This window comes from Eurosta solidaginis, chromosome X (assembly GCF_040869045.1).
Source record: "Eurosta solidaginis isolate ZX-2024a chromosome X, ASM4086904v1, whole genome shotgun sequence".
In the NCBI taxonomy this organism is placed as follows: Eukaryota; Metazoa; Arthropoda; class Insecta; order Diptera; family Tephritidae; genus Eurosta; species Eurosta solidaginis.
In genome coordinates, this window is record NC_090324.1 from 135,978,789 (window position 1) to 135,996,116 (window position 17,328).

The 17,328-nt window shown below is 38.7% G+C and overlaps 1 protein-coding gene and 1 pseudogene across 1 annotated transcript in view; both read right to left on the reverse strand.

The window, feature by feature from the left end:
- The window catches only part of LOC137235482 (calcium-dependent secretion activator-like), a 3,515,579-nt gene that overhangs the window by 674,005 nt on the left and 2,824,246 nt on the right, over positions 1-17,328 (reverse strand). The window lies entirely within an intron of this gene.
- On the reverse strand, positions 10,278-14,996 carry LOC137234549 (uncharacterized; annotated as a pseudogene).

A 17,328-nucleotide genomic window follows, 5' to 3' on the forward strand; every position in this document is an offset into this window, starting at 1 on the left:
GGCAGCCGATGACACAGTACAATAGTTTCGCTAGGGGGCGCGCGGGATGAGATATTCAGAAAAATCGTAAGAAACGGAGGGAATTTTGGGAATGATTGTTATGCAAATTCTTGTAAGTTGGGATGTCTCGCCTTGCACAAACCGGCGTCATCCCAAAACGTCGACTCGTAGGTGTTTGCACCCTCCACATATTGGGGTGGAGCCTCCTCGCGGTGACACCTGGTAGCGCTTCGGCGGCGAATGCGAGCGGCGACCCTTTTCCCCTCCCTATAATCAGATTTCCCTTCTTCTCCCATCTCCCATCCGTACTCTGTTTCCCCTGGGCCAAATTTTCCTATAAACAGGTGCTATTTTTAGTTCAAGTCCGACCGTACGTGGCGAAGAGTCACACCCTGAATAAGGTGCCCAAGCTTTGCTAACAAATATGGCGTATCTAGAGAGGATAACTCGATAAAAAACGTAATTCCCAATGTCATCCGAACCGTGATCATAGGATGAATGGCACTACGTTAGTGTGTCTTATACCGGTGGTCTCCAGATACCTGACTCCCTCTGGTTGTAATTAGTCTTGCTGAGATATGGGGGGCTTATATCCCAGCTGACCTACCTTCCGCCATACTCGTGGGTATTTATATGGATGAAAATAATACACAAAAAAACCAAAATGGAGCTGAACAGCTTCCAATAGATCAGGTCGATTGCGACCTTTCAGTGTAAGCCGAATCAGCTGTCGCCACAGACTTGCCGGGGCCGAATAGTCCCCTGCATGACGTGGAGATAGCGGATGTGGGTACTCTACAGGATGCAAATCGGGTAGAGTCACAATCCGCAATCTCGCTGGAGGATGAAGAGAGGCTCTTTGCTTCTTCGGCGAAAAGCGATCAGCCTGGCCAGAATGCAGAGCGCGATCGGCTAAGTGGTGCCGCTCGAAACCGTCTAAAGCGATTATTGGCCAGGGGGATTAGCTACGATGAAGCCAGGGACTATCCAGCCACGGTCTGTTCTTCAGGGGAACTGAAAGCCATACAGAAGGCCATCCTGGGAGAGGTAATAATCTAAAAAGTTGGTGCTATAATGCCCACCTCTAGCAGTTGCACACCTCGCCCAGGCTGGCTTTCTATCACTTGCAGGGATGCAACCACCGCGGAATCGCTAAGGGCTATCGCCCCAAAGCTCACTCCATGGCAGTTTGCCAAGCTGAAGGTAGTATCTGATGCGGGTATACCACGTCGCATCATTCTCGTGGGGTACTTTAAGGAAGAGGAATGCCCCTCAAACGACGACATCTTGAGGGTAGCTGAGGCAAAACTATCGGTTTCAGTACAAGGAACTGGAGAATGCTCAACCGGATTCGACAGTCCACGGTAGCGAAAGTTACAATAGCCGTCGATCTGTTGTCTGCCGAGCTAATAAAGCAACGTAACCATTTGATTTTCTGTGGGTTTGACAGAGTCAAGCTAAGGCCCAAAAACAAGCAATCCTGTCCCAAGTAAATATAAATACCAGCGGCAGTGACAATAATAGTGAGGGGGATGAAACGGGTGACAAACCCTGCTGTTCGAAGACCCTGAAGGTATCTAGTAGGCATTTACCTACTGAACAGCAGGATTTGTCGAGTAAATGGGACACCCGCAAAAAACTTTCTCAAGAAGAGGCCCGACCTTCTGGGTCTAGTGTTGACCCACAAAGGCCAAACGAGGCAGCGACATACCGCCAGCCTGTCCCCCAAAACCTGACAACAAGGCAACCACCTCGTGGGAGCCCCAATGTCATGAAAGGGAACAAGAAAGGACGAGGACGAACGGCTAAAGGAGCCGTAATGTCGCATAGCAATAGGGCAAGGAAGGTGGCTACACGTGGCCGCAAAGACCATAAATAGTGTCTCCCCTCCCTATCGAAGCCCAAAGCAAAGACGTCTGAAATGCCTTCAGGTGAATATTCACCACGCCAAGGCAGCCTCAGACATTTTACTTAAAAAATTTGGAGAAGAAAGTCTAGGAATAGCCTTCATCCAGGAGCCCTGGATTCAACACGGTGCTGTTAAAAGTCTGAACAATATTGACGGTAAGTTAATTTATGCCACCAATTCTCGCCCAAGAGCGGCGATGCTTTTAAGCAACAAACTAATATTTCTTCCACTTTTACAGTTTATGACGGCTGGTCCGGTAGCAGGTTGGGCTAAAATTCCAACCCCAACAGGCGAATAAGAGGCAATTTTGGCCTCTGGATACTTTCCGAGGGATGAAAAAACGGCCCAACAACGGAAACAATAGCCTTCACCAAATACTGTCAGCAGAGTGGCACACCATGGATCCTCTGCTGTGACGCGAATTCCCATCATACAACATGGGGCGGCACGAGCATCAACAACAGGGGTGAGTACCTCCTAGAGTTTATCAGTTGTAATAATATAAGCATTATCAACCGGGGCAATGAACCCACCTTTGTAAATGCTATTAGAGGGGAAGTTTTAGATCTTACTCTGTGGAGCCATAATATGACCAGCACCGTAACTAACTGGCATGTTGCAGGAGAGGAGTCAATGTCGGAGCAACATATTGTATTGTAGAAATCCCAGGAAAACGAACTGGGAGATTTCCGTTTTATCATTGAAGAAGCTGGTAACAGCTTACAGCGACCTATAACCACCGTTCAGGAGCTTGAGGAGGAAGCTGAATAGCTCCACTCAGATATTAAAACGGCTTTCAATGAGAGTTGCCCCCAAGAAAAGATACGTCCAGAACGCGATATGCCTTGGTGGAACAAAAAACTTGGGCAGTTAAGATGCAAGGTAGGAAAATGTTCTATAAAGCGAGAGCTACGGGTAACTGGGATTCATACAAAGTCGCTCTAACATCTTACAATAAAGAACTTAGGATATATAAAAGGGCTCCCTGGAGAGAACACTGTGAAAAGATTAATGATCTTTCAGCAGCGGTTCGACTACAAAAAGCCATTTCTAGAGATCACAGAAATGTAATTGGCATGTTCAAAAAAAAAAAAAAAACAAATGGGAGCTACGCCACGTGGCCGGAAGAGACGAGCAAACTATTACTCGAAACACACTTTCCTCACTGCATAGCAGGCTATCAATAATGGCACATTTGCCAACCATCAGCGGTAATGAAAAAAGCCTAGAAACAAAGCTCACCACTGTGAAACGAGTGCAATGGGATCTGTCTAATTTCAGCCCATTCAAGTCACCAGGACCGGATATGTTACACCCTTGTATGACCTTATATGTTACAGCAAGAGAAAAATCATATAGCCCCAGTCCTATGCACTTAATATAAGACATCACTACTGCTCGGCCATATCCCAAACGGTGGGCAGAGGTTAAGGTAGTATTTCTACCAAAGCCAGGGAAACCCGAGCAATTGCCCTCGTCGTATCGCCCAATAAGTCTGAGCTCGTTTCTCCTAAAAGGTATGGAGAAAATCTTAGATCAGCATATCAGGGAGGTCAATCTAATAAACTCCCTCTGTGCAGGAAACAGTTCGCCTACCAGAAAATCCACGGAGACGGCTATTCATAGTCTTACTTTAAAAATCGAAAAGGCTCTAGAGTCTAAAAATATAGCCCTCTGCGCTTTTACTGATATATCAGGGGCTTTCGATCACACAACACATCAAGCTATCGAACAAGCTTTGATTGAAAAAGACATAAGCCCTATGATAATTCGAAGGGTGCTGTCCATGTTAAAGAGTAGAAAAATTCACTTGAAACTGGGATGGACAACTGAATCAATAGCTGCCACAAGAGGATGCTCACAAGGAGGTGTGCTCTCCCCTCTCCTGTGGACCCTGGTCATTGATGACCTCCTTCCGTTAATGAAAACCAAAGGATTTGACACACAAGGATATGCAGACGACCTAGTCATTTGCATCACAGGGATGCACGAAGATAAAATATCAGATCGCATGCAACAAGCCCTTTACATCATAGAGACGTGGTGTCATACCAAAGGATTGTCTATCAATCCTAACAAAACTACTATAGTGCCTTTCACCTGGAGAAGGAAAGTTTCCATCCCAGAACCATCCCTGGATGGTACAAAAATACAACTCTCAATGGGGGCTAAATATCTAGGGTTCACACTGGATAGAACTCTCACGTGGAATGCTCATTTGGATGCTATCCTAAACAATGCAACAAAGAGCTTTCTTCGCCTGTACTCATCTCTACGGCAAAACATGGGGGATATTTCCAAAAATGGTATATTGGACATTTAATACTGTTGTAAGGCTAATAGTCACCTATGCTTCCCTAGTTTGGTGGCAGAAGGCCACGCAAAGAATGGCAACAGCTGAACTAAGTAAACTACATCGACTAGTTTACGTTGGCATAACGGGTGGGATGAGAACCGCCCCTGCTGATGCACTTAGTGCTTTAGTGGGAATACCTCCCTTCCCTATTCTGATAAAGAAAGAGGCAACACTAGGCGCACTAAGACTTCCAAATATTTCTGAGTTGAAGCAAGGAAATATGATAGGGCATATGAAAGTAATAAGAAATTTCATAGGAAAACCCTCATTACAACTGCGTGACGTAATGTCCCCTAAGCTCAGGATCTCATGGAACTTTAAATTGTCCATTGTGGACGGGACCCACTGGAAAATAGGGAATCCTTATAAACCCCGTCACTCAGAAATCTGGTTCAGCATTTCTATGGTCCAGAGTTTTTTGAGGACTTACAAAAGCACACACCAGGGAAACTATTAGTAACTAGGAAACTAAACAATTCAGGTGTCACTGGATTTATTGCCCAGGGCAAAGGCAGGCCAAACTGGTTATACTTCCGGCAACGAAAGTATCAGCCCAACTCATTAATCTAAGCAGGGAGGATCTAAGGACTCTCCCTGGGTACTATACGGGACACTGCGGTCTACGATATCCCCTAAGTAAATTAAATCTATCCGATACCCAAATTTGTCGTTTCTGTGAGCTGGATGATGAAACACCGGTTCACATTCTCTGCGAATGCGTAGCTCTAGCTAGGCAGAGACTATCCCATCTAGGTGGTGGGATTCTTAATCCCTATGTGATATGGAGTAAAAAGCCTGAAGAGGTACTTAGATACATTAAAATCCTCCAGATACAAAATTAGGCTTTTAGGTCTTGCACAAAAGATCTGCACAAAGGTCGCAGTGCTTCCAGACCAATTAATAATAAATAAATATGTAATTTCTCATTGGGGTACAACTGTAAAACTTCACAGATAGGATAAGATGCCGAGAAAATGTAAGAAAAGGAGAAAAAATTCCGGTAGATGGCGCACGGATCGAAATATTTAGATAAGAATTTGAAAATATGGGGTTTTGAGATCGATTTTTAAGTAACTTCTCATTGAGCTACAAACATGAAACTTCACAGATAGGTTAAGACGCCGTGACAAAGGAACAAAAGGGGAAAATAAAAATAAAATGAAAAAATTTTAAGCACTTGCTTTATAAAAATGGACAAAAATCAGCGAAAAATTTCTCCTTATATAAAGACATATTCTCGCTACACTTTGATTTTTAAATTTTGACATAAAGTTGCAAAAATATTTATGAGAAGTAAAAACATAAATGTGGAGCGCAACTTTTATATTTTTACTTCTCATAAATATTGTTGCAATTTCTATGTCAAAATTTAAAAAACAAAGTCTAGCAAGGATATGTCTTTATATAAAGAGACATTTTTCGCTTATTTTTGGCTATTTATATAAAGGAAGTGCTTACAATTTTTTAAATTTTATTTTTTTTACTTTTTTATTTATGAACGCGTTAACAAAAAAACAATAAAATTTCGAAATGTAGAAATGTGCGACCGCAGAGATACGACCAGGTTGGAAGCCAAGCTGATCCAGCTTGTAGATAAGTAAGGAGTGGGATACTTTGTCAAATGCTTTACTGAAATCAGTATAAATAACATCGGTGTCAAGATTTTCTCTAAATCTTATACAAACATGAGTTGTGAATTCAAGTAGATTAGTAATTGTAGATTTGCCTTAACAGAACCCTTATTGCGGTTCTGCCATCAAAGTAGAAATGTAAACAGTTAGCTGATTGGTAACTATAACTATAAGATTCCTTCAAAGACGTTAAATATGAAAACACTTCATGAGGAAATATTGTTGGAATATTAATTGTGTTAAGTGAGTTAAGTTAAAATGAATATTCATTTGAAAAATGGTTAAGTTCAGCGGAATAGTTGGATTTGAAAAATTGTGCAAAGCAATTAGCATAATATCTTGATCATCGCTAGACAAATCCTCCTGGTATTTTATTTTAACGGAAACCCTTTAACCGTACGTTTAGAGTTCACGAAATCATAGAAAGCTTTCAGATTGCAAGTTATTTACCTTTTCATCTTGCAGATGTACGTATTATAGCACTTATTATACAAAATATTTATGACGCAAAATAGAGTACTGCAAGTAATCGGAGTGAGAGCGCGACCTTTTGAATAATTTGAAGAAGCGCGATTTTTTGTTTTTTAAGGACCTCAGCTCTTTAGTGAACCATATTTGGACTGGTTCGCTAGACATACGTTTTCTGTTTGGTACGTGGTTTTCCAAAATACCGTAAATGATGGTATAAAAGTCGGAAACATTTTGGTCAAAATCAACACCGTATTTGGGCCAAGCCACTGTAGATAAAGTTTGATTAAGTTTGCTAAAATTAGCCTTCGCAAAGTCAAATCTGAAACTAGAGTCGTATTTAGAAACAGCGCTACTCAGAGAATTTATTTGCAATTAGTATGCTATTTCCAGGGAAGGATGGTAAGGGTCTTCAGGTATAGTTAGAGGTTCACCACGGCTAAGAGTGCCTTTTGATGTATCGTCGACAAATACCAAATCAAGGGTCCTCCCGAACATATTAGGAATTATATTTATCTGTTTAAAGCAAAGTTCAGTCATTTCGGATAAAAATTCGTTGTTGGACAGATTTGATAGGTAAAATATCATCGTCATATATGGTCCATAATATATGCGGGAGATTAAAGTCACCCAGGACTATCATCAAATCAATGGGCTTTAGCATTGAATTAACAATTTTCAGCATGGAAATATGATCCATATTCGCTGAAGGATCAGAAAAAGGTGGGATATAGCAGACGGCAATATAGACACAACCCATTGCGAGCTTTATTCTAATGCATTTAAATTTTATAGAATCGATAACGGGTAAATTAAGCCCAGCTAAAGGTACAGAAGAATGCACCGCAAGCAAAATTCCACCTCCAATTCTGTTCAAGAAGTCATTTCTGTATGTTTGGTAATCATGGCAAAGAATCTCTGAGTTAAATACATGAGGTTTTAACCAAGTTTCATTTAAAGCTATAATGTTGTAATTGCAATTAAACGATTCCAAGTACAATTCTGTTAGTTCGGTGTTTAAGCCTCTAACATTTTGATAAAACAAATTAAGGCCCGATTTAGCATTTAGTGTTTTGATGCAACATTGTTATGAGGAAGTGTAGCGATATTTAGGGTATTAGTGTTACTAACACTAACAGCTCCGACAAATAAGCAGTTTTTCATATAGATGAGTTTAACACAAGCTTATGCATTATGAGTAGATTGGACGTATTTTTATATAGAGCGGTAGAATGAGCGACACTGGCGCCATGTGATATTGAAAAGTAGCCATCTCCCAAATTTTGTTCCAAGTAAATCATAAGAAGAAGCACTTGACATTTGCTTTGGCTAAGGGTGTTGGCACACTTTGCAAGTTAAATTATTTTTCCCACTGGTTGGTAAATTTTCTAACATTTTTCGCAATTAAAAACAGCAAAATAGCAATCGATTACGACACAAAATATGTTAGCAATTGTTTTTGTTGTATAGGGAAAATGTTTATAACAGTGCTTCGCGAAATTTTTTATGTGAATGGGCAAGGCGTAATAAACTTCAATTGCCACGTCTGAAGTTCCTTCATATTTAGAAATGCAACATCTTGGTTGATTTTGGCGATGTTATTGGAATACATAAGCTTGTGTTAAACGCATCTATATGAAAAATGTCATTGTGTCACGGCCTTAATACCCTAAATATCGCTACACTTCCTCATAACAATGTTGCATCAAAACAGTGTTTAAAAAACTGCGTGAGCTGTCATGTTATTTGATTTTGCTTGTGCTTGCGCTTTTGAGAAAAACAACAGTCTCAGTTCTAGCACAAGCAAAAAACGAAAAGCGAAAGAAATGAAATGCCGTAAACAGTCGCACTTTCGTATATTTAATTATTGATATTACTGCGGCTTTCCTCAGTGCCCACAGGTGCTGTAAAATCAATAGTGTTGATTTTAACAGTCACAAAAATTAACAGTCGCAAAAAGCAGCAGTCGTGAAATATTAAAATTAACGCTTTTTGCAAACTGCAAGCGACTGATATTTTGCGTTTTTTTATGATTTTTGTTTACTAAGACGAGGCGCTACAGCGTTGTACGTAATACATATATATGTATATACATGCATTTCCATTTCAATTATAATAAAACAAGTAAGGAAGGCTAAGTTCGGGTGTAACCGAACAGTACATACTCAGCTGAGAGCTATGGAGACAAAATAAGGGAAAATCACCATTTAGCAAAATGAACCCTGGAATGTGTTTGTATGACGTGTGCATTAAATGAAAGGTGTTAATGATTATTTAAAACGTAGTGGGCCTTAGTTCTATAGGTGGACTCCTTTTCGAGATATCGCAATAAGGGTGGACCAGGGGTGACTCTAGAATGTGTTTGTACGATATGGATATCAAATTAAAAGTACTAATGAGGGTTTTAAAACGTAGTAGCCCTTAGTTGTATATGTGAAGGCGTTTTCGAGACCAGGGTGACCCAGAACTTCTTCTGTCGGGTACCGCTAATTGATTTATATATGTCATACCACGAACATTATTCCTGCCAAGATTCCAAGGGCTTTTGATTTCGCCCTGCAGAACTTTTTCATTTTCTTCTATTTAATATGGTAGGTGTCACACCCATTCTACAAAGTTTTTCTAAAGTTATATTTTGTGTAAATAAACCAATCCAATTACCATGTTTCATCTCTTTTTTCATATTTGGTACAGAATTATGGAATTTTTTTCATTTTTCGTAATTTTCGATACCGGAAAAGTGGGCGTGGTCATAGTCCGATTTCGGCCATATTTTATACCAAGATAAAGTGACTTCAGATAAGTACGTGAACTAAGTGTAGTTAAGATATATCGTTTTTTGCGCAAGTTATGGTATTAACGGCCGAGCGGAAGGACAGGCGGTCGACTGTGTATAAAAACTATGTGTGGCTTCAACCGATTTCGTCCATTTGCACAGAAAACAGTTATCGTCATAGAATCTATGTCGCTACCAAATTTCACAAGGATTGGTAGATTTTTGTTCGACTTATGGCATTAAAAGTATTCTAGACGAATTAAATGAAAAAGGGCGGAGTTACGCCCATTTTGAAATTTTCTTTTATCTTTATATTTTGTTGCATCATATCATTACTGGAGTCGAATATTGATATACTTTACTTTTATACTGTAACGATATTAAATTTTTTGTTAAAATTTGACTTAAAAAACAAAATTTTTTTAAAAGTGGGCGTGTTCGTCGTCCGATTTCGCTAATTTTTATTTAGTACACATTTAGTAATAGGAGTAACGTGCCTACCAAATTTCATCATGATATCTTCAACGACTGCCAAATTACAGCTTGCAAAACTTTTAAATTACCTTCTTTTAAAAGTAGGCGGTGCCACGCCCATTGTCCAAAATTTTTCTAATTTTGTATTTTGCGTCATAAGGTCAACGCACCTACCAAGCTTCATCGCTTTATCCGTCTTTGGTAATGAATTATCGCTCTTTTTCTGTTTTTCGAAATTTTCGATATCGAAAAAGTGGGCGTGGTTGTAGTCCGGTTTCGTTCATTTTAAATAGCAATCTGACATGAGCGCCCAGGAATCTGCGTACCAAATTTCATTAAGATACCTCAAAATTTACTCAAGTTATCGTGTTTACAGACGGACGGACATGTCTAAATGAATTTCTTTTTGCACCCAGATCATTTTGATATATAGAAGTCTATATCTATCTCGATTAGTTTATGCCTTACGGATTACCGTTATGCGAACAAAGTTAATATACTCTGTGAGCTCTGCTCAGCTGAGTATAAAAATAGAATATATGAGATATTTCTGCATACATATGTACATGTGTGTATATTTTATTTTGAATCATTTTAAATGTAAATTCATGTAATTGTCTTTAATTAAGATATAAATAAATAAATAATAAAGTAAAACGATAGTTAAAAATCCTCATGGTCAAAAAGGGGTAAATTTTCAATGGCTGTGTCAAGAAAACTTGGGTTAAGTTTTACTAATAAAATATCTTCCAGTGTCTCTTCACTGATGGTGATTTCTTTTCTACACGAAAATGTTGCCACTTTCAGGGGCAAACATTTTTAAGATTCTCACTTCGCCCTGTGAAAATGTAGGCACTAAAAATGTTCAGTGCCACCCTGCATGACTTAAAAAGAAAAAAAATTGTAACCATTTTTACAAAAAAATGCAGCTCCTGTGGTTGTTCGCTGTCAACTGTGATCGCAAATTGCTTTTGAGTGAGGCATGATCCGACACATACGTACATATATAGCATTCGCTTCAGCTTACTGTGATTCATCAGCTAATTGATAGGGCTGTTTTCTGCACCGTCAATGGCAGCGAGGGCAAGTAGCGTTACATTTTTGGCCATTTTTAGGGGTAGATTGTTAAGAAAAGATAATGATGTCCTCTATCGAGGTTAAGCTGATTTTACAAAACACAACTTTTTGAAGGGTTGGCGTGAAGGCGATATTTTCGTGTAGAAAAGAAAACACCATGAGTTGATTGCGGTAGTCAGTAAGCACCAGACTCAGTGTTGAAAATGCTCGTCCAATGGTAACCTGGAAGAAATGAAAATATTTACAGCTCGTCAATATTTATGGTTATATGGTTATCTAGGCACATGCTAGTATTATTTTGTGAATAATAAATAATAACAAACGAAAATAAAGTTGATCGCTTATTCAGCGGTATATATTTATTTTTCAAGATTTAATTATTTTTTAATGAATGAATGAATGATAACTTAAATCTAATGGTTTAAAAGTCTTGCAATATTAGAACAGCTATATTTTAAATCTTATTGAATAATGATAACGTTATATTTACCTGAGTTGGTGGCACTGCAAAACAAACATTGCTTATAGCGATCAACTCTAGATCGGAATACTGTTTTCCCTTCCAAAACTTCAACACATCATCAATTCTTTGGAAGGGGAGTTAAAAAATTTCAATTTTGGTATGAGCGTCGAGATGTCTATTGGTTTCCACTTGAGCGCTTTGAACTAAATAGTTCAACATACTGTAACGAATTTGCTTGCAATTCCGCTTATTTCAAATCCTCTACTAAGGTTCGAATCACTAAACTGTTGAATAAATAACTCCGATATTGAATCATGGAAAAATGGCCTTTATTAAAGTACTTCACAATAAATAATACTACTATTGCTCGCCAGATAGCGTCTTAATCAAAACTGACTGATAGCTTCAATGAAACTGAACTCTCTGCGCCTCTACCGTCGCGCCTTTTATACTTTTTGATTTCTCATTGCATATTTCTAGGCTTTTCCGTTCCAGAACTTACTAGATAGTTATCAGCTATTGCCCTCTCTTTTGAGCACTCCAGATAAGATATATGCATGTGTTTGTGAGTTGCTTCTCGCTGCGTGTACTTACATATGTGTAGACATAATTATTGATTCGTTTATGTAGATACATAATGATTGATTTATGGATGTGCATACAAGGCGCTGCTTAGCATCGGCTTAGAGATGGCAGTACTCCTTAGTGTTTCTAATATTCGTAACACTGCCCTCCACCTAAGTCTGATCGTCCCGATCAGACAAATCTCTCGATATAAACGCTGCTAGCATTTCCAAATGTACGACTCTTTTATTTTTTTTTTCACTCCGCTTTTGCGATCCTTTCAGCGCCTCCAATATTGCGTCTACCCACTCTGGCCTTTCTACTTCCACACGGCGTGCTTTGAAAACTGGCTTACACAGAAGCGACGCTGTTTCCTGAATCAGAGCTTGTGACACCGTTTCTGCGAATGTCGGCTTTGGGGTTGAGTATGTAGCTCGCTTCGTTTCCACGTCCCGTATGCCATTTATAAAACTCTGAATTTTTACCCTCTCGGTGTATTCCACGGGTGCGTCCGCATTTGCGAGATGAGCCAATCTTTCAACATCCGAGGCAAACCCCTGCAAACTCTCATTCGCTCTTTGGTGACGGGTTTGCAACTCAATTTGGAATGTCTGTTTTCTATGCTTGCTTCCATAACGTCTCCCGACAGCGACCATCAATGCTTCATAGTTGTTCCGCTCTCCTTCGGGAATCGTCTGTAGGATTTCGGCTGCTGGCCCCTTCAATGCTACGAATAAACCCGCAAATTTATCTTCAGCATTCCAGTTGTTCACTGCTGCGGTCTTCTCAAACTGTAGCTTAAAGACCTGGAAAGGAACAGACTCGTCAAAGGATGATGTTTTTACCTTTGGATTACTCGCTGAAACAGCTGGCCGATTTAGTTGTAACTGCTCCATACGACCCTTTAAATCATCGACTTCTGCCTGAAATTGAGCGATTTTTGCATCCGGCGCTTCCAGCTTTGATGTTACTTTTGCTTCCTGTGCTTCTAACTGACGAAGACATTTGTGCCACCTGCAATGATAAGCGCTCCTCTTGTTTTCCATCTTGGTTGTTATGCGTGTCTCCTGCGACTCCAGCTGGGATGTTATACGGTTCTCCTGGGATTCCATCTGTGATGACGTTTTCTGTTCTTCCAGTTGAGTTTCCATCTTGGATGTTATCTGTGTCGACATTTCTGACATACGCGTTTCTTGTGCTTCAATCTTCGATGTTATTTCTGACGACATTTCTTTTACTGTCGATGTTTGTGCAGATATTGCAGCCAAAATCATGTTCAGGTCTGTGCTCGTAACTGTCTGCGATGTTTCGTTTTCTCTTCAATTTTTGTTGTTGTCTTGTCCCCATCAGGATAAAAGACATACTCGTCCACATCAATCCTTTGCGACTCCATTACCTCTCGTAGCCCTGTTTGAAGTTCGATCTTATTGCCGGTTGTATTCAATCCACGGCTCTCCAACTCTTTCTTCAGTTTCTGGATCCTCAACTCACTCAACTTTGCCATGTCCAAGTTGTATTCGCAAATCTTCGGAATTTATTCAACAATTCCTCTTCTGGCACCAATTGTAACGAATTTACTTGCAATTCCGCTTATTTCAAATCTTCTACTAAGGTTCGAATCACAAAACTGTTGAATAAATAACTCCAATATTGAATCATGGAAAAATGGCCTTTATTAAAGTACCTCACAATAAATAATACTGCTATTGCTCGCCAGATAGCGTCTTAATCAAAGCTGACTGATAGCTTCAATGAAACTGAACTCTCTGCGCCTCTACTGTCGCGCCTTTTATACTTTTTGATTTCTCATTGCATACTTCTAGGCTTTTCCATTCCAGAACTTACTAGATAGTTATCAGCTACAAAATCACCAGCCACAACTATGTTTATTGCTTCTCATATGCGCATGAGTAATACTTGCACAAATTATTGCCTTCTTTTGTGAGCACTTCAGATAAGATATATGCATGTATTTGTGCGTTGCTTCTCCCTGTGTGTACTTACATATGTGTAGACATAATTATTGATTCGTTTATGTAGATACATAATGATTGATTTATGGATGTGCATACAAGACGCTGCTTAGCATCGGCTTAGAGATGCCAGTACTCCTTAGTATTGCTAATATTCGTAACAATACATTAGTACATTGGCGGCCACCGTGGTGTGATGGTAGCGTGCTCCGCCTATCACACCGTATGCCCTGGGTTCAACTCCCGGGCCAAGCAACATCAAAATTTTATAAATAAGATTTTTCAATTAGAAGAAAATTTTTCTAAGCGGGGTCGACCCTCGGCAGTGTCTGGCAAGCGCTCCGATTGTATTTCTGCCATGAAAAGCTCTCAGTGAAAACTCATCTGCCTTGCAGATGCCGTTCGGAGTCGGCATAAAACATGTAGGTCCCGTCCGGCCAATTTGTAGGGACAAATCAAGAAGAGCACGACGCAAATTGGAAGAGAAGCTCGGTCTTAGATCTCTTCGGAGGTTACCGCGCCTTACATTTTTTTCTTATTTACATTAGTTCGTTTTCCTCATCAATATAATTATCTGCCTATATGCAAGTTGAAGTTGGTTGTGAGCATAGCGATTAAATTGACAAAAAACTGTGCATAAAAATTAGCATAGTGTAGTTGCTCTTCTTGAAATATTTTTATTGTTTTTTGTAAGGGATGAAAAACTATGCAGTAACACTCAATAAAATCCGAAAACGATGCATCAACTTCGAAAGTTTCATCTTCTGAAACATTTTTGATTGAGTGAATCTTTGTAGGCATACGTTTGGCTGCTAATAAATCCTCTAACATAGAATATGTGGATCCCATCTAGTGGGGCAATGAAGTTGGGGCATTTTAAACTTTTTAAATTCGAATATTTCGCGAATTCCATTTGAGGCTTTCCTTATATATTTTGTGAGATTACGGCAATTCCAAAGGTTCTTAGGTACGTCGGAGTATTTGGAAACATCAAAAGCCACTAACTGTGTTGTGTGTGCTGCACAACGACAAACTTGAATATTTCCTATTAAAACATTTGGTACCCTTTCCACAAGTTGAATTTTTTTTATATATTCATCATTTGTATATAGCTCATCGTTTTCTTCTACATCCTCTTCAGACAATAAAGATAAAATATTTGTCGCCTTCAGCATATTTGCACGGTTTTTTAGATGTTATCGAGACTATTTGATTCCATTTAATATCATACCGGTTGAGCACATTTAAAACTTCAGCAGCACGATTTTTGGATGTGCTAGATCCAGCTTCTTTTAATTCTATCATTCCCAAAATAATAGATTTTATTTGACCGGCACTAATAAGTTGAGCACTTATACCAAATATGTTTCTGGACAGTCGTGTAGCGCTGTCTATTTTCAAGGATAACAATTGACCTTTAACTTGATTGGCGATTTCCAATTTAATTTTATTAGCAATAGTATGTAATGTTTTGTTTGCAGTTTAGTGCATTCAAAGTCATTTTTTTCCGTCCAGAGCAGCAAGACCATCACATATAGGATCAATGAAATTTCGAAGATTTGGTGAATTTAAAATGTTAAATGGAATACAGTACTCAGTTACCAATCCTATATATGACCTCATTAACTGTTTTTTATTGATTTCAATTTTAATTTTCTTTTGCGAATGGTTTTAACTAAACTTTTTGACGACTCCACTTCACTTTCGTTTAAATAAATTTTGTGCAAATTAATTAAGTGTGCTTTTAAATTAGGCACTCTATTATTTTTAAGCTTCTTTTGGCATGTTGTACAAATAGCTAAACCCGTGTCTGTATTATTTTCGAAATACATCCAAATATTACTTCTAGTTGTCATCGCGAAATGAATGGCTTACCGCACCAAATCATACTAAATATTTTAAATATTCTTTTAGCAGCAATATTTACCACCAAACAAAAAAAGACACCGTTATAAATACTGAGAACTAACGCAAAAACTAAATCCTACCAGTGTTGGGATGTACATATGTATGCAAAAATATCTCATACATTCTATTTTTATACTCAGTTGAGCAGAGCTCACAGAGTATATTAACTTTGATTGGATAACGGTTGGTTGTACAGGTATAAAGGAATCGAGATAGATATAGACTTCCATATATCAAAATCATCAGGATCGAAAAAAAATTTGATTGAGCCATGTCCGTCCATCCGTCCGTCCGTTAACACGATAACTTGAGTAAATTTTGAGGCATGTTGATGAAATTTGGTATGTAGGTTCCTGAGCACTCATCTCAGATCGCTATTTAAAATGAACAATATCGGACTATAACCACGCCACTTTTTCGATATCGAAAATTTCGAAAACCCGAAAAAGTGCGATAATTCATTACCAAAGACGGATAAAGCGATGAAACTTGGTAGGTGAGTTGAACTTATGACGCAGAATAGAAAATTAGTAAAATTTTGGACAATGGGCGTTGCACCGCCCACTTTTAAAAGAAGGTAATTTAAAAAATTTGCAAGCTGTAATTTGGCAGTCGTTGAAGATATCATAATGAAATTTGGCAAGAACGTTACTCCTATTACTATATGTATGCTTAATAAAAATTAGCAAAATCGGAGAACGACCACGCCCACTTTAAAAAAAAAATTTTTTTAAGTCAAATTTTAACAAAAAATTTATTATCTTTACAGTATATAAGTCAGTTATATCAACATTCAACTCCAGTAATGATATGGTGCAACAAAATACAAAAATAAAAGAAAATTTCTAAATGGGCGTGGCTCCGCCCTTTTTCATTTAATTTGTCTAGGATACTTTTAATGCCATAAGTCGAACAAAAATTTACCAATCCTTGTGAAATTTGGTAGGAGCTTAGATTCTAGTACGATAACTGTTTTCTGTGAAAGAGGGCGAAATCGGTTGAAGCCACGCCCAGTTCTTATACACACTCGACCGTCTCTCCTTCCGCTCGGCTCTTAACACGCTAACTTTAGCAAAAATCGAAATATCTTTACTAAAGTTAGTTCACGTACTTATCTGAACTCACTTTGTATTGGTATAAAAAATGGCCGAAATCCGACTATGAAAAATTGAAATGAAATGAAAATTATCAAAAATTAAAAAAATCCCATAATTCTATACCAAATACGAAAAAAGGTATGAAACATGGTAATTGGATTGGTTTATTGACGCAAAATATCACTTTAGAAAAAAACTTTGTAAAATGTGTGTGACACCTACCATATTAAGTAGAAGAAAATGAAAAAGTTCTGCAAGGCGAAATAAAAAACCCTTGATTACATACATAAATAAATTAGCGGTATCCAACAGATGATGTCCTGGGTCACCCTGGTCCACATTTTGGTCGATATCTGGAAAACGCCTTCACATATACAACTATCACCACTCCCTTTTAAAACTCTCATTAATACCTTTAATTTGATACTAATATCGTACAAACAGGTTCTAGAGTTACCCCTGGTCCACTTTTATGGCGATATATCGAAACGGCGTCCACCTATAGAACTAAGCCCCTCGCTCTTTTAAAATACTCATTAACACCTTTCATTTGATACCCATATCGTACAAACATATTCTAGAGTTACCCCTGGTCCACCTTTATAGCGATATCTCGAAAAGGCGACCACCTA